The following is a 27,746-nucleotide window of genomic DNA, read 5'->3' as shown; positions in this document are numbered from 1 at the left end:
CTTTTTTCTTTTTTTTTTTTTTTAAGAAAAGCACATTTCTGCAACATATAACTTTTTTTTTTCATAAGTAGAATGTCCTCAAAAGAGGACAGCAGCTCACAGCAGCTTTTGCAAGTTTAAATTTAAAACATTTTTCATCAACTTTACAAGTGAAAAATAGGAGCCTTTTTAAGTAACGCATGATGATTAACATGTATTGTAACACTTAGAGAAAGTCACTCTGTGAGTTAATGCTTGAGCTTGGTTTGTTACATCTCAGCTCAGTTGCTACAGCTCAGTTCATGAAATCAGTTGATTACTTTTTGCTTCTCCTTATTTTTCTTGTCTTCACATGGTTTTTCACCCTGTTGAACTTGCAAATGGCAGAATGTTAATAGAAAATTCCCCTCTACCTTTCTAAAGTATCACCTTACATGTGTGACAGCGCATATATGAAAGAGGTCCGGAAATTTTGTTTCCACAGGTTCTGAAGAATATCTTCAGCCCCTGTAAACTATTTATGTGTGAACAAGTTTACTTGTTGATCCAGCGAAGTGCTGATGGCTGTTGTGGAGAACAGTATTAGCATACAATTTATGTTGAGAAAAACATTTGTGAGGATAGACACCTTATTCCGTGACTGCTTTTTCATTTATGTTTATCTGTAAAGTAGCTCAGAAAGACCTAAGTGAAATGTAGAACCATTAAGATTACTCATTCAAGAGCTAAGGAAAAGGAATTAGTGTTCATATTGATTTTTTATTTGTTTATTTTTAGACCATTACTTCTGAAAGATGTCAAGACTTGTATAGCTTCTGTCTTGGTACACTATTTTAGCATCATCTCTACTTCATAAAGGCAGCTGCGGCTTGGGCTCACATTAATGTTTCCAGCCATGTCTTGTTTTCACCTTATGACCTTGAGACTTGTTGCATTATTTATTCATCCTGTATACAGTATTAAGTGCTTTTCAGCATCTGATCCCTGCCCTGATGAGCTTGTTGACTACGAGACATAGGGGCAGCGCAGGAAGTGGTCAGGTTCACAAACTACCTATAAGCACATATAATTTATTTTCAATTTCATAAGGGTAAGTTTGAAGTTTTTTATTTTTTTTTCTGTTTCTTTGGTTTTGATCAGTGGTTTTTGTTTGTTTGTTTGCGTTTGCAAAACAGCAGTGTTAGCATCTGGCAGTAGAAGTCAGGCACAACGGGTTTAAGATAAATCATTTTTCTCTTGAAGAGGTGTGACCTCACTGTGGCTTGCTTTCATAAATATGAAGGTTATTGGTTTTTTTTGTCTTTTTAACTTCAGTACCATCACAATTTGTATACAAAGATGTGGAGCTTAAGGTGTGGTTTTATTGTCTAATGCTTCACTGTTCAGCAGCTTACAACATGAGTTATGCATATTAAAGCCTGCACAAGCTAGACAGTCGCACTTTGCACCTACCTAACACAGACAAATGTCTGAACAGCATAAACAAGACAACATGCCAAACACAGGCAATAGCTTGTTTTCTGTAGGAATGTAGAAAAGAGAAATGGAAAAGCAGAATGAGGGATTATTTGAAAAATATGTACATATATGTATACATATATATATATATATATATAAAAAAATTGTAAATGCTTGAGATCCAATGGAAGAAATTAGTATTGTTTTCTCCTGAGATACACAGCTGTTGTTTATACAAAGCAGAGTAATACCAGTTTCTTAATCATGAACTGCAGTTACAATATTGAGAAAGAACATAAGTTGTATTCCTTGTTTAAAACATTCCCTTTCAAGCATTGCAGTAGTTCCATTACTTTCATATTGAACTTTTTGAGTTGGACTGATACAAAGACACGATATTATGGTTTATGTTTTCAGGGTCCAGAAAGAGGCAGAAATTTTTTTCTACTGGTAATAAATCCAAAATAAGCTTTCAATTGTACTAAAATAGAATGAAATCTTAATTATTATTTTTTAAGCATCAAATTGTAACCTTTATTTAATTAACAGTCCAGTAAAAATAAATTAATCCCCTTTTTTAAAATGTGAAAGTGTAGCTGACTGCAAACTAACAGTTCAGTTGTTCTACACCTTTTCCACCTGCAAGACACTAGCATAGGTAACTATTTAGTACGTATTTTGCATACCTCCGTGCTGGCTGTGATGCTATGTTCAAAGTTGTACATATGTAGAAGCTGGATGGCTAGAACAAGAAAACTGTACTCGAGCCAGATTTTTTTACTGCATATGAAACCAAATATGTAGGGAAATTTTCAGAAAAGTCAGTAGAGATTGGAATACAAAGGCAGTAAGCATTCTCAGACTTAAGCTGAGAAAAATGTGAAGGAAAAATACAAGAGAAGATAATAAGTCCATAGAGGCAAAACAAAATGCAGATATTAGCCTATGAGAAGGTTGGAAATTACTATGTTAATAATATAGAGTGCCACATTTCTAAGTTCCCCTCCCATGGTAGTAGTGGGGATGTAGGCATGCAGGTCAGGTCTCTGGCAGAGAACAAGTCTCAGGAACTAGCAATCTTCTCTGTCACTCTTCTCTAAACACTATTGTTCATCTCAACCACAATGGCACTAAACTACATGCTGCTGGCATTTAAAATACAAAGATTATCAAAAGATCTTAAGTTAAAGACTGTAAAAGATTGACAAGTGCAAAAGCACACATCATTCAGAATTCATTCCTCCAGGCATTCAATCTTGAAAAAATAAAATTAAAAAAAAAAAAAAAAACTATAAAAAGAATGAGCTGTAAGTTGACGATATGAAGACAGGAAATAGCATGGAGGCATGGATAAGCAATACAAATGAAGCCCAAATTACAAAGGGGCATACAAGAGCAAGATCATGAGGAAGTGCGTAAGTATTTCTGTATAAATCATAGAGGTCTAGATTTAGAACACTCGGGGCATTTTTAAAATGAGGGTCTCAGACTCCTTGTAAACAAGTAGAGAAAGTGGCTTGATACAAGGAAAGGGGCTAGGGAGTTTTCTGTGTGAATGCAGACATGGGAAGAAATGCCTATGCACAATGTGACTGGAACCAAGGATCTTGAACAGCTCAAAAACCATGAGAAAGCTGGTTGTTTCCTTCTGGAACTCAGCAGATGGTAAGTCTGTATCAAAGTAAAAAGATAGGGGTGTGCTGCATTTTATAGGACATGGATTTTTTTGACTTACAGTTTCAGGTCAGATTCTTTTGCTCTTTCTCATGGTATCATCTTAAGGGAGATAGAGAACTAGTATACTTATGTATGCAAATCTGCCACATCAGGACACAGTCAATTTATATTCAAAATCTAGTTTTGAGCATTAGTGTGTAGCATGCTAGTAGAATAACAGGAAAAAAAAAAGACATAAGATATTGATGGACTTGAATCTCCCACCTATTGCAGTCTGTGACTGGTTGAAAGGGTTTCAGTATCTCCTGTACTGGAATCAATTTGAGCTTGAAAAACAGTGGTTGCATGGAGGTTGCACCCTGTCATCCGAATAGAAAGCTGTGGCCTTGTCATCCTTCTGCTTGTCGTTGTCATCAAGCGTCTTTGGAACTTGGTGGGAGGAAAGTAAGCATGAGTACACTGCAATGTTGGGATAAATTGTACTGTAACAAGGAAGTAGTATGTGAAAGGGAGAGCAGCACTATAAAGCAAGGAAAGTATAAAAGCAGGCAAAGAAGTCTAGTGTGTCATTGAATCTTTGTATCTTGAAATTCCTTGCTCAAGTAGGAAGAAGACAACAGGAAGGTGTGCTTCTGGCCATCCTAGTAGGATGAGGATCGACTACTAAGTGTCAACAGAGATCGAACATTGTGCAGGCAGAAAGCACTATAATGATGGCTTCTAACACTCTCTGCAGATTAAGTCACAAATGATACACAGACTGGTTTTAGATGCTGTGAATTGGCACTTTGTGGAATCCACTAAAGCTTTTGCTTTAGCTTTGAGTTGCATTTCAACTCCTTCAAGGTGTTTGTTCCCATCAAAAAGGAAGCTTTCTGTAATGGTGACAGTAATTTATTTAAGCTGTCATTGTTATCAGGATCATTTTGTATATTCCCCAAATATATTTCTATTCTCTCAAAAGTGTTTTAGTTTGGAGAATCACTTGCTTATAAATGTGGGAAAGGCAAAGACAGGCAAAAACAGGCAAAAGTTACAAGCCCTAGTTGGGTAGGGAGGGGATGGACTAAATGACTTCTGATGGCTGACTGCAGTCTGCTTCTCTATTTGTTCCCCAAGGTAAAGCAGCTGAAACTCAAGAACTGATGGTTGTACATGCTAAGTACAGTACATCTTTTACACTTTCCATAGTTATATTGACAGTGATAGTAAAGAAACTTGATTGTGCACACCTTCAGGGTGGTGAGCAGGGTAAACTGTGTGTATTTCTGATTTGCACATTTGAACATAAAGACTTCTAGAGAAATGTATACCCTATATGATATATGTATGTCCACAGAATCTTTGAAGAAATAGGTAAATCTTTTGGTTACCCTCCCGTCCTTCAACTAGAGATGCCTGTATATAGGGTAAGCTTTAAGTGACTGCGGTGCTAAGTCAGGCTTGTCATACAGCTCTTTGTGAAAAGGTTGAACTTTGATGGTTAAAGCCATCAAATCCAAATACAAATATGTTCCCCTGCTTCTCATAGAATACTCAGGCTAAAAAATATAAATATTTGGCTTTTTTTTTTTTCTAGCTCTGACACTAAGAGTACTTTATCACAAACACAGCTCCTAACAAGCATATTGGATTTAGTACTTTAAGAGGGTCTTTATTACTGGGGGACATTTTCTGGTATTGATTCATTTACCTTTTATAGGCTTCTAACGAATCTTTGCCATATGTGTTAATTATGTAATAAATCTGATATTCAAATCAAGTAGTCTCCTCTCTTGTGCTACTCCTTAATATGCGAAAAATAAGGAGGAGCCACAAAAAGTTTGTTACGCTTCTAAGTACATCCACAGCAGTATGGGGTTCTCTGTGCTGACTTTTCAGTGTAAGCTGTGGGTGGCTGTGACCATATCTTTGTGTTTTATGCCTTCCTTGAACAGGCTTGTTTTTAACATACCTCTTAGCAGCTAAGTGTCAGCTGTTGAGTATAAGACATTTCACAGACAAGATTTTGTTTGGCTGTGTAATGGAACCAAGTAATGTGGCTGTGGAAATAATAAAGTTAAATGTATGCTTTTAAAACCAGAGGTAACAGGGTAACAGTTATTTGATGCTGATTGCAATTGCTGTAGGAAAACACATTACTTCTGGGATATTTTTCAGTTATTTTTTCTAATATACATATACACTTAGGAAGTCACAGACACCATTCTGAAATGTGGTGTGACATTATCAGCCAAATATTAGGAAAATTAAGATGCTAATAAGCAACGTAGCATTAGGAAGAGGGGACTGGTCAGGTCTTATCTTCATTATGCCTCTGGGTCGTTTTATGTCCTTGACTAGACATATAGTCTCATTCCTTTAAATGCAAAACTAAGGCAGCAAAATGTACTTACCAGAGGGATATAGAAATACAATCACTTGAAAGACTTTTAAAGCTGAAGAATGGGAACAGCTTTAGTACCATTTAAGCTAAAGTGTCATTCTACTGCAATCCTTTGGCTGAAGAAAGGAAAAACATTTTTCTCTTTTAAAGAGGGGGAGGGTGGGAAGGGAAGAAAGAGCAATTCTACTTTCTGAGTCGAGTTGGTTGGCAAATTATAAAACAAAAGCAATTAGGTGCACTTTTGAACAATAGTGTACAATATGTGTATATATATAGCTATATATATATACATGCTATATATATATTCCTAGATGCTCCCATGAGCCGCTACTAAAGAACAAAAATAGTGCTTCTGTCCCATATTAGCAGATTCGGTATTAAATGGATAGAAATACTAAATAAATGCAGTCTAAAGTGTTTATATTTTCTTGTTTTTATGCTTATGCACCCCTCTTTGTAATTTTTAAAGACTTATAATGCCCGACATGACAAAGAACTGCTTATGATACAATTATCAGAGCAGTAGCTTCATCAGTGGTGTGAAACTGAGTAACAGTTTTGGTTATAAGGCCTGTTTCTGTTCTCAGGTTTTGCGGCAGATATATATTGGCTTCGTTGTATTTCAAACATAAAAATACAGATAATTGGTAGGTAATGGGGGAAATGAAATAAGAAGGAAATAATACATAGAGCAGCTATTGTAATAGTTGTATTAGTGCTGTTGTACTGCTGAGTCCTTGAACCACAAAGCTGATTTTATATATTGACTTTGAATTGCCACATAACGTTTTTTATGCTTTCTGACTCATGGAAAAGAGGGTAGCATGAACAGGTGTGATATGGGAAGGTATCCAGGTGGCTGTTCTTTCTTTTCAGTTAAGATAGGGAAGAACATTTAAAAACAAATAAATAATGCTCTGTTCTCCTGTTGTAGTCACAATAGAACACCTATGAAGCTGGATCATTATTCTTTCAACTGAAATAACACATCTGATCATAGGATGATAGAACTACTCCGTTTTGGCCTTTCACAGAGGGACCATCTCTGTCCCAAGCTGTGTAAGGAGTTTGTTGCCATTTTGGGTAGGAACAATGAAAGTTCATGTACGTATTTTTGACTCAGCTCTCCATAACTGTTAAGTACCCAAACTGCAGTAGGAATCAGGTAGGAGAACATCTCCATATAGATTTTCAACATGTTTTGAAGTTGGAACTAAACTATTTTGATACTTCAGAAGTAAAAGGATCATTGGATGGACAAATATGGTATTTATTTATATCACATTTTTGGTATTTATGGTATTTATATATATCACATACCATAGAAACTAATATTTTTTTTTTTATTTGGAGATCTGGAATACTGTGTGTCCTCTTAAAGAACCAGTTCTGGTGTTTGGATTTTTAAGAGAGACTTCCTTTGCACATGTGCGCACACACCATTTTCGCTTACTCCTTCTCTTGTCAATAAGCTTTTACCACATTAATCCGATAGTATTGAAGTTGCACTGTGAGAAATTGAAAGCTTATTTATCTTGCTCCAAGCAAAAATTTATTGACTCTTTGTAAACCAGTTCTCTGGCTGCTGACTCTGATTTGGAACTGAAGATATTTGTCACTGAAAATTAAAAATTTAATGTACGTGTTTCTTCAAAGGGCATATCAAACAGTGTTGCTTTCAGGAAGAAAAAAACACTGCTTTTGAATCTGGCATACCTTACTTTTCAAATCATGGCAGGGTATATAGTGGAGAGAGATTTTTTGCCTGATAATTATAATTGGAAAAATGCCCCCAACCCAGAGAAATCTAAAAATGGATATTTCTGAAACTTGGAACAGGTGGCTCATGGATCTCCTGCTGAACCTTGGATGTGTTGAGATTTGGGGTATTTCTTGTATGTGATGTGTTCCTTATCTATCATATACCCTGCTCTTTATAGTAGTCTGGCATTTTCTAATTCATGTGTTATCAGATGTCTATATTTCCTGTGATAGATCATGAAGACAGTGCTACCAAACCACAGTCTGAAGTTGCACCATAAACGTATGGCTTGCTGATGAGCCACATGTTGCAGTGCTCCTTGGAAGAATCTTCCTGCACTTACACTGTGTAGATTTTCTTGTCTTATGGGCACAGGCAAAATATACTTTTTTGTGTAAGTGCAGAAAAGCCTCATTGGTACCCTCTAGTAGAAACTTATTGCAAAATATAGTCTTAAATTGCTGAGGTGAGGGAAAGAGGTGATGTCTAGGTAAGGTAGCAAATGGATCTGTTATGGACTGACTTTTCTTTCACAGTCACACGATATCTCTGGTTACAGACATTAGCAAGATCCTAGATCATGCAAGCATTTCAGCAATCAGTTTATAATAACAGCAATAATAATAACAACAACCACAATTTTCCTTCTTTAAAACCAGGTTTGATTAATTCTGTATGAGAACAGCAGTTGTTATGTTTATGCTTAGGTGTCTTGCAGTTGCATCTGGAGGATCACTGAGGTTCTCTTGTGAAGTTTCAGAAGGAATTTTGGCAAACAGCATGATCATTGTGGTATAACTTTAATTTACTTCAGTCAGCCTTACAGATACAGAATGAGATATCTAAGTCTCAGGAATTGTAAGTAGCTGCAGAAATGTTGCCAAGATAATTTTTGTTGTATCCTAATTAAAACTATAATTAACAAATAAACATTTTGCTAATAACATGCTAACAATTTTTCTGAAAGGTAATATAATCAGAGACTTGATTCTTATTTTCGTGCCCTTCACAGTAGTGTTTCCATTGGCACAGAGTAAAAGACCTATACCTGTTTGGATTTATTTATTATTATTGTTATTAGATATTATTATGGTTAGAATCAGGACTGGAATTTCTCATAGAAATTTGGAAGTTATAGTTTCTTAGACATGGAGCAGTTACTGGATTTGTTTCTCTCTTGTTCTTTTCTTTTCTTTTCTTTTCTTTTCTTTTCTTTTCTTTTCTTTTCTTTTCTTTTCTTTTCTTTTCTTTTCTTTTCTTTTCTTTTCTTTTCTTTTCTTTTCTTTTCTTTTCTTTTCTTTTCTTTTCTTTTCTTTTCTTTTCTTTTCTTTTCTTTTCTTTTCTTTTCTTTTCTTTTTAGTAGTAGTAACTGTTTTATCTGCAGTGACTCTCTGCAGTTAGTATACATCCTTTGTATGTACTTTTGACGGAAATAGAGGACCTAAGAATCAGGCCTGTGTCTGGCCTGCACTTCAATAATAGTCAAGTATTTCACGGTAGCTCAGTCAACTGGGTCTGTGTCTGTACTGCCTCTTCTTTCAGTTGTACAGCTTGGTGGTCCTTAAAGGTATTGTCTTCCAACAAGATCCATTTGTGCAGCTACTGAAAACACAAATTGGTAAAATTGATTTTCTCATAATGCAGTATTACCTGTTTCTCACAGATTTTTAAAACTAAATAAGATGATTGTTCAATGGAGTTGCTTATAACTGTTTATTTTTAACATCTTGTACATTTTAAGCTGCTTTGTGATTCAGTGAATCACAAAGTGAATTGGAGCTCTGGGAGTATAAAGCAGAGTTATTAGATGTTTTGGCCTGTAGAAAATGTTTTCCAAACGCTTTGTTCACCCACAATGTACATGCCAGTGAAGGATTGTCTTGCTCTGGCTGCATGGAACTGTTTTCTTAATGAACAAAGTGACCTGGAGGAATTCGAAGAGGTGATGGAAGGACATATTTTGGCTGGGAAAGTCAGGGCTTCATGTTTAATTTAAAAAAAGCATTAAACTTTTCATGTTTAATTTAAAGAAACAGTAGAATGTTGGGATTTATAATCTTAATGATGCTGTGTCGGTGCTACATGGTGTTAGTGGCATGCTTGCTGTATGGACTGTGGATATGTAGAAACATTTTACTAAAAATGCCTTTCTTTTTGTTACTGAGGGGAAAAAAGCAGAAAACAGCTAAGACAGCAACAGCAAAAACAACACATTAGGCATGCACTACTAGTCTAGCTAATTCTGGGGGTGCTATTAGCAGACATTTAGGCAAATCTATTAACGTTTACCATCAGCACAAATGCAATTGCATTCCTACTTTTCATGTTTCTGGCAAAATATGCATGGCCATTCAAGGGAGGAAAAGGACATTGAAACCATTTGTTAGGTAGTACAGCTGAAGTGATAACAAATTATATGTTGGAAAACTCCTATTCAACTTTACAGTTAAGGTACAATATTTTAGGGGAAAACAAAACAAAACAAAACAAAAAACCAACTGTCATGGATTCTAACTGTTACAATTAAGCATGGAAGCTCAACATGTACCTTTTAGTCAAGGGTTCACACTTTTGAGTGGATTGTCCTTGTAAATTTACCTCCACTGCTATTGCAGTAGCTCCCTGCCTAAACAAAGAAAACAAATAATAATTCAGCTCCTTCTATTTTAAGAGATTCCTTTCAATTTGTATTTTATTGGTTAGCTTGTTCTTTGTGCTACCCAATTTGCTGCTTGGTGTTGGGAAGGAGAATGAGCCAAAGCAGAAGAGCTCCTGCGTGCTGCCAGATGCTGCGGGCCCTTCTGCCACCGCTCTCCGGGAGCTGAGCACGGCCCCCGCAGTGTTCAGTGCCCCTCTGGCCCTTTTGGTTCTCCACCTGTGTCAAGCATTAATGTGTGGAGAGAGGATTTCTGACAAAGCCTAAAGCCTAGCATTAATCCTTCTACGCTGAGAGATGACAATTTCAGCTTCTACTCTTTTTTTCTGCCTCATGCTCAAAGGCTTAGGTTGGCCTTGTTTTCATCTCCGTTGTAGTGCTGTGTATCAGATTCCTGGAGTTAGGTCTGATGAAGTAGTCAAAGTTGGGGGGCGGGGGTTGTTGCATTGTCTTATGAACATTTTTTGTTATATGGTTATGCTGTTAGGATGTCAAAATTCTCTAACAGTAGAAAGCCCTGTAAGTCATGTGTTGTGGTTTTTTTTTTTTTTTTGACCAATTTTACAACTTTAATGCTTTTGATCTGTCATTTTCAACTTTCCCATGGTGCTTCACAAGTCTTTCCCATAGCCCCAGTGCCCCTCGTGTCCACCCTTCCTTCCTCAAGGCAAGTTGTGTAAGTGCAGATGAGTTCTGTAGTGTCTCTGGGATGTGCCACCCTCCTCCCTAGGCTTGGCCTTTTGATCCCATCTCCCACTGGAGGTAGGGGAATGAGGGAGCCAGGTGAGGAGAGAGGCACCACCAGCAGCCTACGGGTGTGCTGGCTCGAGCTGTGGGGCTGGGGGCACCACACACTCCATCAGGGGTGGGAGCAGCGTCACGGCTGCCCTACACCTCGCACCCACGCTTCTGCAGGCAGCACGGCCCAGCTGGGCCTGCGCTGCCCTGAGCCGCTCTGAGCCACAGGCCTGCACAGCTTCTAGGTGGAAGGTCTCTGACATTTTTTTTTCCATGAATAAATTGTATGGGTTCAGTTGCTTAATTCCTGAAGCAGTTGCTGTGTTTTATGCATGCATTTCATGAGATAATTTGTTTTCTTTCCACTGGGAAGTCAAGAGTCACATTTATATGGACCACATACTGCATTATGCTAACACATATTTCGTATTTAACGTGTACAGATTTAAGTGATTATTTATATAAAATGTGTGAGAAGAGATTCGTCCTCTGCTCGTCTGTTGAGACTTAAATTCAAGACTCTGAATTTTCCCTCACGCAGCAGCTAATGATTTAATTTGTGTTGGTGGCAGCTTAAATCCTGGCACTGCTCAAATAGTGCGGACTGCTACAAGGAAGATACACAGCCATGAAATAAATCCCAGTTTGTTATTTAAAAATAAAAATTAAATTAAATTAAAAAAAAAGAAAAGAAAAGGAAAACAGAGAAGAACCCCCTATAAACACTTCATTTTCCAATCAATTATTAATCTTCTAAAGTGACCTGCTTAAATGTAAAAGAAGAGTAAATACAATAATCTTAGAGAACACTTAAATATCTTAATATCATGCTAAAAATTCAGATTTTGTCTGTAATACTAATGTTACCTCTGTGGATTTCAAAGGATTTTATACCTCTTTTACTGTACTTCAACATTATTTTTTTTATTTAATTTGACACACTGTGTGTCAAAGCAATAATGGTCTTCTGCTGAAGGCAACAGAATTTGCAGGTATTCCAGTTTCTAGCATCATGGCTGATGAAGTGCAAAGGCTTTTAAGTGATCATTATGAAAGTTTCCCTGGAAGACACTCCTGCCCCCCCCATCCTTTCCCCCCTCGGCTCCAATTTGTTTGTTTGTTTGTTTTTTCCCCTGAGGCATAGTTCACATAGGAGCTGATTTTCTTCCTGAACATCACAATGTATTTCAGGTGTTATGCTTACAGCATCACAGAAACCGCAGAAGTTGCAGCCCATCTTAGAGCATAGCACTCAAGTGATTGCTGTTTTGAAAATCTTTGAAAGAGCAAGAAAAGACATTAGGGGAAAATACTAATTATCACGAGAGCACAGTATGTGCAGTCCTGCTTGTGCTGCTGCATCATGGTGCCCAGTTAAACCTCTGCGTGGAGGTTAATTGTGGACAGAGGGAGCAACAACTTGAATTATCACAATGTCATAACAGCTTTCAACTGCCTACCTGAACCTGCTTGTTGTCTATACTACGTTTAAAAAATGTTAAAACGGTCATTTTCCTGTATTAGAAATTGGAATATAAAATTTCTTCTAATTTTAACTATATATAAAGTTTGTAATGTCAACTCAATTTTGTTGATTAGATAATTTGGGACCTAGGCTGATGCAAAGATGGTGTTGTTACTCAGAGTTGTAACTCTGAAGCCAAAAAAAACAAACTTTCTAGTAAACTCCCCAAGAGCTTGTTTGACCACAGTTCTCAAGAAATTAGCTCGCCACGTTTGGGAAGATGGAACTGTCCTATTTGTGTGCATCAATGTGCTTGAAAGCAGACATTATAAAGTTGAATTTGTGGAGTACAGCACTGATCTCTACTAAGGCAGTTCCTTGGTGTACTGAAGGCAGGTTTGAGGTTTAACATAGCCAGTCATGCTTACCAATACAGCACTGAACAGGTGACCAGTGTCCCCATGTGTCCAGAGGGCAATATGTTGCTAAGCTGAAAGCTTTTCTCAGTTTATGCAATAGGTCACTTAGTGACATTTTGGAAACAGATAGGAGTATTCCTGTTTTCATTCTAGGTCTCCATTCTAAAAGCAACATAGTAACTGTAGGAAAAACAGATGTAGTAGTTCTAGTGCATTTTAAGTTCTTGCAGTGGACTCAGATACAGTGAGGAGCAAACTTTTAAATAACTATCAAGAAGCAAGAGTAATAGGCTCATGCAGAAAGGGCATCCCTTGGGTGGCAGAAAAGCTGTGAATGCTCCCGAAAGCATCGCAAATGTTCACCCTTTTGTATAGGTCCTTAAATTAGGGTGTTGTATTGTTAGAGGTGGTTCAAGCTGATGAAAGAAACTGTGCTTTACCTTAAATCACGCAGTCTAAACTGTGCCTTATTTTATCAAAGTAAATATTGTAATATATGAATAATAATGACGTTATTACTGGAATGATAAAGATGTAATTACTGACTTAGGATTTACTTCAGTGATGTGCCTGTAACATGGAACATAATGTCATTTTAATAATGAAGACTCTTTCCTGCCTGCTTTCTTTGAGCTAGCTGGTGTACAAAGTATGTGGTAGTCAGTGAAGATAAATGCACAAGGATACCTTCTATTAATACTGGGCAAAGAATGAAATGGGTACTATAAATATTTTCAGTCCTAATAATTTCTATAGGAAGGATATAGCAATTCATGCAGTTGTTGATTAGCTTGTTTTTTTTTTAAATGTTCTCAGGGGTATTGTTACTCTCAAGAAAATTGTAATCAGGTCTTTCAGTGGCAATATTGAATTTAGAAAGTAAGTAGTTACTGGTTACAGCGCGGCTTCGTTAGTATACAGGAAAATCACTCACTCTGTGGTGATTAACATCTATTCACATCTTGGAATGCATTATGGGCTCTAAATTATCATAGAAATTAATGCAATCTTCTTAAAGGGCTTAAAATATGGTAATAGATACAGCATACTAGCACCTGCAGCTCAAGGTACCAAAGTTATTAAAGTTGGATATAATTATATTTATTTTGCAAGCATCTAAGTGAGGAGGAAAATGAGAAACAAAGTTTAATAGAAATGAAAAAGGCACTCAAATTCTTTTATTAAATAAGTCTATTGGCATTTCTGATGCATATGAAACACTTTGTCAAGTCCATTTTGCAGTTCTAAAAGGGTGGCAGAAAGATGACACTCCCTGCACTGACTTCACAGGAGGGAATGCAGATGACTGGGTTTCTCGATTTACACCAGTGAGTTGGGAGACAAGTCTGGTGCACAAGCCAAATTTTGCAAGGCTGCTTCTTACCCATTTGCTGTGCTTGTGTCTTTTTTAAGGGTCGGTCACAGACTAATTCTCTAGTAGTCTAACAGAACAGTGAGTGTGAAAAATAAACTGTGGCAGCTGTTCTCAGCTCAGTAGCAGTGCACGGTAGTGACCACAGAGAACATAAGGAGAGATGTGTTGGAGAGGTCCTAATGCACGAGATGAAAGACAGAGGACCCAGAAGTATTTCTATAGTCCTTGATCCAGAGGATTACTGCAGTGTTTGGAACTAGGTGGGAAAGGTAAATGCTGCTCTTTTGAATAGAAGATATTCACATGACACACAACAGTTATTAATACTGAATTGTGCATGGACTTACACTCTTCTTTAGAACAACATGTGAGAAACAAAGTGCAAACTTGATGAATTTATTGTGGCCATTTTCGGGTTTACACCTGTTCAAGTGGGGTTAGACCTGTGCAATTTTGGGTTTACACATGTGAAAGTGTCGTGCAGAAATAGATTACTAGAGAGGAAAGTAGCAGTACCTGCAAGTCAGAATTGGGGTGGGTTGGAGGAGACCTTTGAAGATCATCTGGTAAGCAGGTAAAATTAACTTGTAGGTGACGTTCTGCAGTACTTTGCTGATTTAGAGATGGCATGCATGGATAAACAAGTAATTGACCTAAACTTGACTTCAGCTTCCATTCTTCAAGCAAATTAATGGAGCTAGCCAAGAAATAAAAGTGCTATTTTATGAAAGGTTAAGACTATATCGCAAGTGTAAAAAAAAAAAAAAAAAAAAAAGTTGGATATCTTCGGCATTATAAATAGATATTTCCTTTTTATTGAGACTTTTTAGTGAATGAATCCCTGCCTGTCTTTACAATAACAAGAACACATGCTGACATTTGATATGAGTGTTCGTTGCGCATAAAGTGAAGCGTGTACAGCACACTAAGTGCAGAGTTGGAATGCCAGGAGAGATTTACAGATAACAGAAATTAGCAGAAAATGCTTCTTATTATCAGTACAGAAAAGATGTATTTTAAATGACAGCCAGATGCCTGTTTACTAGGATTATAATGTTAATGATAGTATTCTGTTCACAGTTCTGCATGCATAGCTACTGAGGTCACTGGGAACCACCCTGATCCCCTTCTCCCCCCCCCCTTTTTTTTTTGATTTTTAAGTAAAATGATGGCTACTGCTCACAGTGCTGAACAATATGAAGGGACATAAAAATGGTTGCTATTTCAAGTTTGTGGGTTTTTTTGTTTGTTTGTTTTTACTCTTAGACCAGGTACAGGAAAGAAGAATCTTGCAGATGAAAAGATTTTCATTTATCAGTACTTTTTTTTTTTTCAATTTTCACAACAGTTCCATTATCACTAGAGGCTTTTAAGTGTCCGCCTGTATCATATGTTGATCTTAATGAGACAGAACTAGGCTTCACTGCATAGGAATGAATTCAAAATATTTTTCTTGGAGTGAAGTTTAAATGAAAATTTCATCCCTATGTAGGTGTCCTTGTTTGCCTGCAACACTTGAGATTTACTTTAGCTTGAAGGGATAGAAGAAATAAAACACACACACACACACACAAAAGAAACAAGCATTGCACAGAAATGGAAGTCAATAAACAGTGTAATTCTTAATTCATTCAGAAATGGGAGTAATGGTTTTGTAAAGTGAAATGACCAAATCCAATAACTAACATTTTGTCAGGGCAATAATAACGGTATTTGTATCTGTTTTAATTGGCTTTAACCTTTCCCATCATGTGCGAACTATTAAAAAATTGAAGAGGAAAGTATTTAGTGAGACAGATTTATGTTAGCTCATGGTTTGCACCATTTTAATGAGGTCAAAGCAATAAAGAATCTCAGCAGATCCTGAGGTCTGGATGATGAATGACTGTCTTCTTCTGCTGATACGTGGTGTTGTGCTCAAGTTTGAGATGCTGTTGCAATATGAAATACAAATTTCTAGAGCTGGGAAGTAGTCTTAAATGATTTTTCTCAGGAATATGCATGCAAATGTATTTAAATAAAAGTGAAATAACTTTTGCTTCCTGGTAGGGGAAAGATTGAAGTTGTTGGATTAGAGAAAAAGTTTTTAAGGTGTGTTTAACATAGAAAAAATTAACACATGCACAAGTGTGTGGATGTGTGTGGGGGTTTACAGCAGTGTGTTCAGAAAATTGATCAGTTATCATAACTAGTAAAGTTATGATGATAATTTAGTAGTTAATGTGCAGTTTTCCTAATGCAAGGTTGTACGTGTGATGGATAAGAAAGTGGAATTTTTACTGGAAGAGTATGTAGCAATTATTGCCCATTGATCTTCCATTAGTGGCTTTATTGATTAAAGATTATTTTATTCGATTTAATTGAAATATATATATTGCATCAAGCTTATTTTGGGCCTTATTTTCTCCATGTATTTTTCTTGTTCATTTTATTCCCAGGAAAAATACCTGAAGTATAGGTTTGGAAGTGGACAAGCAGTGAAACCCTTGCGTCAAACTATAATATGCATTAAAGTTTATTTAGCAAGGTGCACTATCTAAAAATAGAATTGGTCAAGTTATGCATGGTTGCTGACCAGTTTCATATGGGAAACTGAATCTGCCAAAGGAAGCAGTGTAGGTCCCCTCACACTTTGGAGCGCTGCAAGATGGAACTCCCGAGCACTTGCCTTCCTTTCACTGACAATATCCTCACCTACTGCTCCCAAGGAAAACAAACAAAAAACACTATAAAAATAAAATGGGTATTACTTTCTGTGACAAAGAACTACACTGTTGGTCTAAAAGTTTTATTAACAGCTCATATTTTTATGATACTTCTAAAATAGTGGATTATGAATGATTGAAAATACCCTCCAGCTTAATTGAGAACCATTACGCCTGGTAATTGCCAGAGATTTCTGCAAACAGCCGTTGTTCTCTGGCCTATTAACATAATTTGAATTTTTTATTGCACTTCATAATTATCTGTTGGAGTTAACAAACAGGCCCATTTGCTGAAGTGTTTAAGAACAAAACCCCAAATGGACTGCATCATGATATATTATTACTATTAACTGACCTTGCTGGAACAGATTTGTACATCAGTTTTTGATGGGGTCATGACTTCCTCTGATGGAAGAGGAGTGTGGATTTCTCGTTTTCATTGCAGTAAGTGTAGGTAAAACTGGATCTTTTAAAATTGTCTTTCACTCTTTCTTGCGTATCTATTCCATTTAGATCATGGTAGCATTTTAATGCGATCCCTGTGATAGCTGGAAAGAAGCACTAATTCTGCCTTGTGTAGTGAACAGATGAAATGTGTTAAATACCTAAGTTAGCAAAGACAAGGAACTTGACTTCTGCTTAGATTTTAAGGTTTTCAGATTGACTCCTTTTCAGTTCTGATTTGTAGAGAAAACAGGTTCCCTATCTGTCATTTTTCATGTACTGCAATAAATATTAATGGTCCCTCATGAGTTCTGCATGACCTATATAAACGTATACATTTTATATTTCAATATCAGTTCATGCATTTACTAAAATCGCATATTCTAGTGTTGATTTCTTACTGCCTAAGTTGATGTTTCTGGAAGAATTGTTTTTAAATGGCACACATTTCGTTATGGCTTTTGTTTAATACTTTTCTCTGACAACACCTTTCATTTGATGTTACTGCAGAATGCTGCACCCCCTCTTAGTGCTCCTTGCTTTCCTGTAACACATCTCGTGTTGTTTGTTCTGCATGTCGTCTTTCATTGTAAAATGGAGTGACTAAGATAAACATGTTGGATGCGGTTTGCCATTCTTCTTGGTAATGATTGCGGATCAAGGCATGAAGATGAAGGCAGCTCAGCAGGCTGAGGATGTGGCCGCAGGCTGGTATGTGGCACTTGGCTGGACTTGCTGGGAAGGTTCCCTCTGGTGTCTGCTCGGCAGACTGGCAACTGGTCCTTGATCTTCTGAGTAAATACAAACAGCCCCACAAAGATTATATGAGTATCTTCAGGAAAACAGTGACATTGATTTGTCAATATTAACTATAGGCAAGGGTATGTTAGTGGTGAGGGAGTATTTTCCTGCCTCACAAATGTATCTGCAGTTTATATAATGCTTTTACGCTGGGTTGCGATTCTTCATAACTCTGGAGAAGCTCGGGAAGAGGTTGCACTGCCGCTCTAAACTAATTCGTAAAGTGCAGCGGCTGCTGCTTAATGTGCTTTTGTGCCTGTGAGGAAGATGTATATATAATGCAAACAGCAGCAGTTAGCTGTCTTTTCTGACACAGGTTTTATCCTTTCAAACTGAAATTCATTGTCTTATTACTATTATTTTTCCCAGCACATGATCACATACAGCATACTGTCATTTGTAATAGGAAAACCTCCAGTGACAGCAAAATCTCCTAGTTGTTCCTATTTCTGTCATTCTTCTTTGTAGAAATTGTTTTAAACAGGTTTTTCTTCCTCGAGCGTTTAGACCTTGAGCCTTCAGGTAATCTTCTCAATTAGTCCCTGGGGCTGTAGAGAGACAGGAAAGTGCAATTCCCTTAACAGCAGCTAAAATTACAGGTTCAGGTTAAAATTAAGGTACAGGCTTTAAACAATCTGGTATTAGGGGAAAAAAGAAAGAGGATAAAAGAAAAGAAAGAAAGAGAATAGGAAGAGATTGAAATCCTGGCCATCTGGCTTAAAGTAAGGAGAGTGAAATCTGTGATCGACTTTTCAAGGACAATTATAAGTAACTCTTCGTTTGTAACACTCCGGCAGGTGATGGCTCATGCTCTGTGTGCTGTTTCTGTGTCTGTCCCCTCTGTCTGTCTGACTTCCTCGGCACTGCCCAGGATTCCTCCCGTTACTGTGGTCAGACTTTGTAGGGCACAAAGGGGAAGTCTGAGGAGATTTGGGGGAGAGAGGACAGAACAATGGAGATGGGCAGAAAAGGAGCAGTCCTGTAAGTGTTTGCCTTGGGCCATTTGCTTATTTAATGCATTTAGCTATCAAATAATTTCACCCGTCATCTATTGCTTCTTTCTGTGGCAGAAACGTTTTACATTTCCCTTTACATTCATAATTAGAAAGCGTATACCAGAAAATTGGTACATCTATTAGGAAAAAAAAAAGTTAGTGATGAAAAGATAAGCTTTGCGATGAGCAAAGGGAAATGATTTGTAAGCAGGCGTGTTTTATTTGTTGTGTTTGTTTTAACTTTGTAGGAAACACCTTCCCGGTGAACGCGCAGAGCCAGCCGTAAGCCCACCTTCCAGGCAGGGCGAGTGCCTGGGGCAGGCTGCAGGCCCGTGGCAGCAGCAAGCTTGGCGTGTGCCACGCAGGCCTCGGCCTGCATCCGCCTTTCAGTAGGCCCAGAGCTCTCTGAGGATTAAAATGACATTTTTTTGCTTCAGGGATGTTTTAGTTATGCGAGGTGGAGTGGATGGAGAACGTCTTAATATGTAAATGTTCTGCTGTCACTGAAACTACTGAAATAAATATTATACGTGTGATTCTGTGATTCTTCATGTATGTTTGTTTGTTTGTTTTAAGGCTAGGCAAGACTTGTCATTAGTTAAACCTGAACCAGGAGTGTGGAGTTCTTGTACTGTCTGTATGATAATTTTTGTTGTGGGCTGCCAGCTATTGTCAGTGAAGCAAATATATCCTACTCACATGAATCAGGCTAACTGGTTTTGCTTTGTAGACAATACTTCTTGATACCTGTATCTTGCTTTTTTTCTTTTTTTTTTCTTCCCCTTAGATAAATCAGTATAAAGTAAAACATATTTCTTCCTCCTTGTGAGTCATTAGAAGTTTATTGGGAAAATATCTCAAAGGACAATTCTTAGGGTTAATATATCACCTGTCCTAATGTGTGGGTATGCGTGTGCCTGTATCCACGTGTGTTTATATAATGTCAACATCTATGGTATACACTTCTCTTTCAAACACTATATGGATTTTTTTTTCTATCCCTTGCAGCAGCATAAGGGAAAATCTGTAAAGTGGATCCTGCCTTAGCAGGGTTACCTGCAGTAACCCACAGGGGATGGTATGCAGCAAGGCTTCTTTTGTGTTTTGAGACTTATGTTCTGCTTGTCAGCTTGATTTCTCTCCCAAGCATTTAACATTTATTCTCTTAGAATTAAACTAGTACGTATTTTGTTGACAAGGTAGTGAAAGACAACCCATTTTAATTTTATTGTGCATTGTGCTGACCAAAAATATCGCTGAGAAGATTTTTATTTTTTTATATAATTTTATTTTTTTTATTTTAAATACCCTACAGGATAGGACCAGTGATTTAATACACCATATAATATGCATTCTATATTTTTTGGTCAGTCCTTGACTCTGTTGTAGATGTGTTATGGATCTTATCATATGTGTTATGGATTAGGAAGATACTAAGTCTCATACTAAAGTGCTAGCAAATGAGCAGGGACATTCCCATCATGAAATTTTAAGAGGTGTTAACTACAGGCACGTTTCAGATTTTTAAGTCAGTTATCTTTTAATATTCTAAGCTCTTTTTATACTTCTATGATACATGTATCTGTAAATTGTCAACCAGAGAAGAAATTCTTGTTTGTTTGTTTGTTTTCTGGTTTTGTGGTTTGTTTGTTTTTTGTCTCTTTTAGAACTCATTTGTTTTCTAATATATATGCTATTGAGTTTTGGGGAGAGAAATAATGAGGGAGGGGTGCCTGACACCCTTAAATCATTTAAAATTAAAGAGGAGGGAGGAATGGATAGTTGTTTAATCATTACATTAACATCTGAAGACTAGCTCCTTATCTCCTTGTTATTAAAGGAGTGTCCTCTGTTTTTCTTACTAGTTTTTTACTTATGGGATCTCAGGGATTGACCTGACTTGCATTTTCTTGCGTTGCGGTTGTATGTCATTAAATTTAGTGTATTTGGAAGAAATAAATAACAGATTAAACTGAATAAGTTGAGGGTGTCACTCTATATAGTTTTAGCACATAAATGCTTGCATCAGGTCTCCAGTTACTGTGCTATGTAAGAAGACTGTGGTGTTATGCTCCGTTATCATGAATGGTCTCAGGGTGAATTATGCAATTCATAGTGAACCTAAAAACTGGAATAGGATTACGCACAGCAGGAAAGTTATGCAGTTATTGTTTGCAAAACCAGGTCTTACTATGCAGAAACAAGTCAAAGGGAGCAACAGTTCTTAAAACTTTTAAAAAATATAAATCGGTGTTATATGGAATAAGTGCATGAGTTGTTTCACTTGTATTCAGCTACGCTCTATACTGCAAAGGTTCTTCCTGCCCACTTTCGCGCTCTCACCACGTATGGGTGATGCTATAGCAGTGCTGAAGGTAGGTGTGATGTGACCTGGGGTTTCCATTGTGTTGTCTGGATGTAAGTGGGAAGATGTCAGTGTATTTAACATAACATAATGCCCAATTGGTAGTTGGGAGAATTGATCTCCTTCATACATTTTTGAGATTATTTTTTTTTAATTGGGGGGAGTGAGGGAAGGAGGGGAGGCATGACTTGAAGCCAGAGTACAAAAGAAATAATCCCAAACTGCTTAAGTACCTTTTAATGTTCTCTGACTCCTTTGATAGACTGAATTTTTGACAGTGGAAGTGCATACAGTTATATTCACTTCATCTTCCCTGACTGCTTTCTCCCTAAGCCTTCAGCTGAGTTTAGTTATGACTTATAACTTCAGCATGGCATTTGGGAAAAACAGAAAAAGTAGTATAAATGTAAATGTGAAAAGCTACAGCTCATTCTGTTTTTGAAATTGTTGGTGTGAAAAGATCTCAACAGTGTTTTATTTAAACAAGGTCTGCTTCAACCTTGATTGACTTGCAGTAAATTGCCTGGTACGAGAGGCAAAAGGAAGTGGATAGAAAAATGGCAATCAGCACCAAATGTTTCACATATTGATTGACAAGCACCAGAGATGTGCTGGAGTAAGATAAATTGGCTAACAGAGCCCATCTTGACAGCTCCTGAGATGGGAAAATTGTTCCTGTTAATTTGCTGCTGGGACCTTGTCATTTATGGGGATATATATTTGAGTGCCTTCTAATGGTGTAAACAAACTTTGGATTCTGAAGTAGCATATTTCAGCTTCAGTTGCTTTAATTCTTCTCTGTCCATGTATTTCTGAGCTGTAGTTATAAAGTGCTTTAAGATCGAAAAGATGAGAGAAACTGTCATTATTTTAAAGATACAGTTCATGCTGAAATACAGAATAGCACATCCAGGCTATTCTGCAGTCTGGTTGATTTTAGTAGGACTTTTCTTTACTGATAAGTACAGAACAGAGCCTTGCATTTGTTTTGAAGGGAAGAACATGTATCCCGATTTTTATTCATTTATTTTGGCAAATTTAATTGTAACTATAATTAAAATATTTCCTACCTTTTTAATGTATCTAATTTTGTGCTTGCAAATGCCTTTTAATAAGGTTATAGGTTTTCTTAGTACTGCAGAGTAAAGCTCCCTTTCCCATGGAGTAGTCTTTCATCTCTGCGATTTCCTTTCATTAAAAGGAAATTTTATCTTTTTAATTTCCTGTACTGCTCTCCCAGTGTGCCAGTAATTGTGGCGGTACAAACCAGCGCTAAAACAGTCAATGGTCTGATAGCTGTTGTGTTGGAATCTGCCACTCTGAAAGATATTATTTGAAATTAACCTTCTCATGTACAAAATCAACGTTTTTCAGCTTTTCTGTGAGATATGTGCAGATTCCAGTGTTTATTTAAGGTGTGGCCCACAAACAGTAAATTGTGTTTTCCTTTCCTTCATAATTTATATTCCTTTTCTTTATTTGCTTCTACTTCTCAGACTCTAAACTGGAAATTAACTTTTCAGAAAGGGAAACATTTGAAACCTTATTCAATGGGGGAGGGAGGGGAAACAAATTTTTATCTGCACTTAAATTGCTCATTTGCAAGTGGCTTGGTAGTTTTGTCCATAATCCTATATTTGGACGCTTTTTGTGTTCTCTGTCTTCTTCAGGGAGTAGTCAGCTTTACTGGAACACATCAGAGAGGTTTTTAAAGGGGCTAAATAGGCCTTGCTCCATATTAGTGACGGTATTTCATTTCCCCCTTTGATTTTTAGCTGCAGTTTAGCTCCAAGCTGAATTTCCAGATCTGAGCGCAATGGACCGTTCGGAATTGACTGAACAGCAGCAGCCCAGTATTCAAGTCAGTAAAAGACTTCTGCTGGGGGAGCTTCTCTCCGTGAAAAAGTTTTCTAGGACTCTTGGGTGAAATCCTGGCTGTGCTGAAGGCAAAAATACAATTTATATTGACTTAAATGGAGCTGAGATTTCACTGAGGCTTGCTATTAAGTTGCGGTATGTTCGCTCTTGAAGCAGGATCTCTTAGAGGCTGATAGCTTCCTCTAAAGGCACGCTTGTGTTCAGTGTAAAATATCATAACATTTGTAGAATCCAGTAAATGTTTAAGAAAAAAAGATGTTAATCTGCCTGATGATACAGTAAGACACGAGGAAGGTAAATGCTTAAGCACTTTTGTGTTCTGGAAAATTCCACCCATGGCTCAGGTAGCTGTAAAGTCAAGCCTTAGTTTCCTTGTACACCCAAAACTTCCTCTAGTGTCAATATGGGCTGTGTAAGAAAGGCAAGGATCTTAAGAGAGAAGAAACCAGACAAAGCAAGAAAACAATAAGCACCAAGATAATATCATGTAAATATAAGTATCAGCATCAAGAGGAATGGAAGAATTATTCCTGTTGTAGTTATATTTCTCTTAGTGCACCTTAGTGTCTCCCAGCACTAAAATACAAACATCTCCAGAGTGTATCGCAGCAGATGTTTAGCACTAATTCAGGAGTGCTTTCCACACGAGTTTAGGAACTGAAGAGGAATGCCAGATGCAATCTGTAGGTGTAACTAAGAAAAGAAGACTTGAAAAAACAAAAGCTGAATTAGCCACAATATAGCACTGGCACTGCACTAGATGATGCAGCAGATTTAGAGCATATTGTTTATCTTCCTTAGCCTTTTCCATACTACTGATCCTATGAAGCCTTGTGTTCATTTTACATTTGTTCATTAGAAATTAAAGCTGCTTTTTCAGCAGGTTGCAAAGAGTTAACACATATTATCTGATTACTATCCCAAACCCATGTGTTAGTAGTAGCTGTATATGACTTTCACAGACTTTGAATAATTACAGGTCTGAGTTTTCTCATGTTTGTTCAAGATCGTGTTATTTTTCCCATCTAGTAGTATTTTTCCCATCCAGGCACCTGAATCACTAATTGTTGAAAGGTTCTTGGAAATTAATTTCTCTAATAGAAATAAAGCCAACATCATTCATTATATCATCATGTGTGGAGACGGCATGAGTGGATGTTCAACACTGTTTAGAATTTGAATAAAAAAGATAAAGGTAAATAGGAGTTGTTTTGATAGTTGAAACAAGTTTTTATCACATCACAGTTTAAACTCTCTGTCGCTAGAATAAAGATTGAATAAACTATTTGTACATTCATGTGAGGAGGTAGATGTCATATGGTGCCTGGTAATTACCTACCTTGGGCATAATTACAGTCCTTTCGTTAGTGGAATTCCCTGTCATGAATGCTTTGCTCCGTATGAGTTAAGAAGGATAATAGGAAAATGTATTTCTTCCTAGTTTTTAAAAGCTGCACATACTATTAAGTGGCTAAAGATGGAGAGTCAGTCTCGTGTGATGGTGGCTGTAAATCTTCAGGTCAGGTTCTTCCCAAAGCATGCCTAATTTTAGATTGTCCTTTTTGTCCCACAAAGAACAGGGAGTTGATGAGTTGTAATTTAATGTCAGTTATAGTTCATATGGTTAGTTCAGTAGAACCTTTGTTAGGGAAGTAAAGTTTAAGCAAGTTCATGTGATTTTCGTTCAAGTGGATTTGCCTGTTTCTTCTTGCTCTGATTTTCCTGGCTAAATCGGAGGTACAGTGAGATTAGAGAATATATTTTGACTTTATGAGTGATGGGAAAAAATCACTGAAACAAATTACTGTTTTCCAGCTATGAAAGTATCATTAAACATATGCCAAGTAATCAGCTTGCTAGTGTAATATGTTCAAGAAGGAAAAGAGTTTTCTAATCTTACTCACTGATGTTTTTCCCAAGACAGCAACAGCTTTTATAAAATGAGGATTATATCTTCTCATTACAGAATCTAATCTACCCAAAAGACATTGAACAGCTGCAAAACCCTGACATCTTCTAGTTGTAAATTGTTTTTATTATTTATCTTTGTTTAACTAAAAAGGAAAGAGGTATCAGATGATTTAACAAGACAAGAATTAAGTGACATTAGCTTTTGACAGCAGCAAATTATGCCTTTACATACTGAATTGGTTTAGATCGTTTTTAAGTCATGACTGTCTACTTATTTTTAATATCCAAATTCCATAAAACTGATATATTTTTTTAGATGGATTGCCTAGGAAAATTAATTTAGCTTTGACTTTATGCTAAAAGCCACAAGAGAAATGATTGATTTCCAAGTTAGTCTTACACTTCTGCATAGATTTGAGTAATGATAATAAATCATTACTAAAAGCAATCTCGCATTTATACAGTGACTTTCATATTCAAGAACTACAAATACACGGCGCTTTAGGAAATAGTAACCACATGGAGGGGAGATGGTTTAAGGAAGATAACAAAATCCACGTAAGCTTGTAGAATGCATCCATATTAAAAGGGGGGGAGAGAGAGGGAACAGCATTTGCTGAATCTTCTTTGTTCCTTTTCTAGCATCTACAATTCTTAAAATGTATTCCTGTGTGTGTGCAGTAAATGGTTCTACTTCAGAGGAGAAGGAAAACAAAACGTTCCCGTTGAATATGCTCAACATTGCACTTATTTCCTTTTTTTTTTTTTTTTTTTTATCTTTTTGTAGCACAAATTGTTGGCCATTTATTTTTATTTTTCTACCACAGACGATTTTTCTCATAAACAGTTCCTTGTCTTGTGGCAAAGTCTAACTAGAACTACAACTGTAAGCCAGAGAGATTTTATGCATTTCTTTCATAAAGAACCTAGGTTTATTTTGTTTTGTTTCAGGGCTTTTCTGACTATTCACCCTTTATGATAGGATTGCTTGGAAATGTAAAAAATATAAAATATAATGTGTACCCAAGAACAGTTAGCTTTGAGTTTTAGGATAAAACTATTCTTTTTTTTTTTCTTTTTTTTTAACGTCTAGAAAAATCCAAAGCAACATTCTACCTTCTTGACTATTAAAATGGTCTAAGTACATGGATAAAATAATGATTTCTATAGTCATGCTTTCTAAAGAAATGTGTTATTTTGCCTATTGAATATGAATTTAAGTGTCGTTTAAAACTGTTTTATGCAGTATCAGGTCCTCCTATGTCACTGTGCTTCATATTTTCAAGAGGGGGTAGAAATTTTGGCAGAGAACATGTTAATTGTGTTCAGTGGCCTTTTCTATAGGGCTTTGGCCCCCATGGAGGTGATTTTGCTTTTCATTATCTCTCACAATGGCTGTAGGAAGCCCGTGTGGGGCTGAGAGCAGAGATAGTTGCATTGCCTGCCTCAGGGAGGGTGCACATGTTGCTTGCGCTGAGCTTGGCCTCAGTATCACCTCTGGAGGTGCTGTGAAGGTAAATGCTCCCCCTCACCCTGAACACAGCAGGGGCACATGTTGGGCTGTGATGGAGCTGGGCCTCAGGAACACTGGTGCTTGGCTCCTGCTGCTCCTGGGACCTGCAGTGTGATCCTTCAGCTTCAGTGCTCCTTAAAATCGAAACCCCGCCAAATTTAATTAAAAAAGAGAGAGAGAAAGAGAAGAAGAAAGGTCTCAAGGCTTCAGGGGCATAAGCAGCAGAAGAAATGTGGCTCTAGGTAGCCCCAAGCAGGGAAGTGGGCGGTATCCAGCCCCCAACATATGCAGCCATAAGGCTGTAGTTGCAGACAGAGATATTTTTCCTTTGTTTTCACTCCATCACACTATTGCTCTGACTTCATACTTTTTTCTTTTTTTTTTCTGCATAGCAAAAGTTTAGAAGAAGGCATCTGGGGTACTGTTCAGTGGGAAATGGGAGGGATACCAAACCATAGAGCTGGCTTGTCTTTGCAGTTTCACTGTTAGATAAATGATGATGTGATGATATCTATTTCATCCTTAGTTGTCCCTACTGTCCTTTTTGATGCCAAGAAATGTCTGTAGGCATCAGTAAACAGGTCTGTGCAAGGATATGAGCCCCATGCTTTGGGAAGACCTTTTTTCTTTCTCCTTTGACTCCTGTGAAACAGACTCTGCAGACACTTTTCTTACCTTGACTGTGTTTGTTTGTTGCTTTCAGAGAGATAGGAGCTTCAGTACTTTTCTTCAGTGATAACTCTGTCATCCAAAATCTTGATTTACGTCTATCTTTTTCTGCAGTTTTTGAAGCTTGTTTGCCTTAGAGTAAAAATGCAACAGGAGTTTAGGCAAAAGGAAGCAACTTGATGCTGAAGAAAGCGCTCAAAAATTTATCAGATTTCTCTTCCAGTTTTTCATGTATACTTCACTTTGGACTACGATTTTTTTGTCTTATCAAGTTGAAGCCTGATAAAACAAGGGTTAACTGAGGTAGCTTCACAGATAAATCAGCACTGCTGCTTGCAGGGTGGGTGAACTGTTGGGCGGTGCCTGCCCTCTCCCCGAGCCTGCCGAGCTCTGAGAGCAGAGGACTTTCTCCCCTGCTTTGCCTGCTGGGTCTCCATGCTGGCCTGCAGAGCACTGAAGTACAAATTCCTTTTCAGCTACAAAAATAGATGCTGTTACTATACAGAAAATGGGCAATTTTTCCCGTTGCCAGTTAACTGTAGTCAATTCA

The 27,746-nt window shown here is 37.2% G+C and overlaps 1 protein-coding gene and 1 long non-coding RNA gene across 10 annotated transcripts in view; both read left to right on the top strand.

Moving 5' to 3' along the window:
• Positions 1-27,746, top strand: part of TENM2 (teneurin transmembrane protein 2) — a 1,606,114-nt gene that overhangs the window by 1,353,186 nt on the left and 225,182 nt on the right. The window lies entirely within an intron of this gene.
• Positions 18,639-19,396, top strand: LOC140003649 (uncharacterized). Its single transcript, XR_011812648.1, has 2 exons — positions 18,639-18,846; positions 19,109-19,396. It is a non-coding gene; the product is annotated as an uncharacterized lncRNA (long non-coding RNA).

Source organism: Anas platyrhynchos, chromosome 14 (assembly GCF_047663525.1).
Source record: "Anas platyrhynchos isolate ZD024472 breed Pekin duck chromosome 14, IASCAAS_PekinDuck_T2T, whole genome shotgun sequence".
Taxonomy (NCBI): domain Eukaryota; kingdom Metazoa; phylum Chordata; class Aves; order Anseriformes; family Anatidae; genus Anas; species Anas platyrhynchos.
This window is presented reverse-complemented; position numbering and strand designations above follow the sequence as displayed.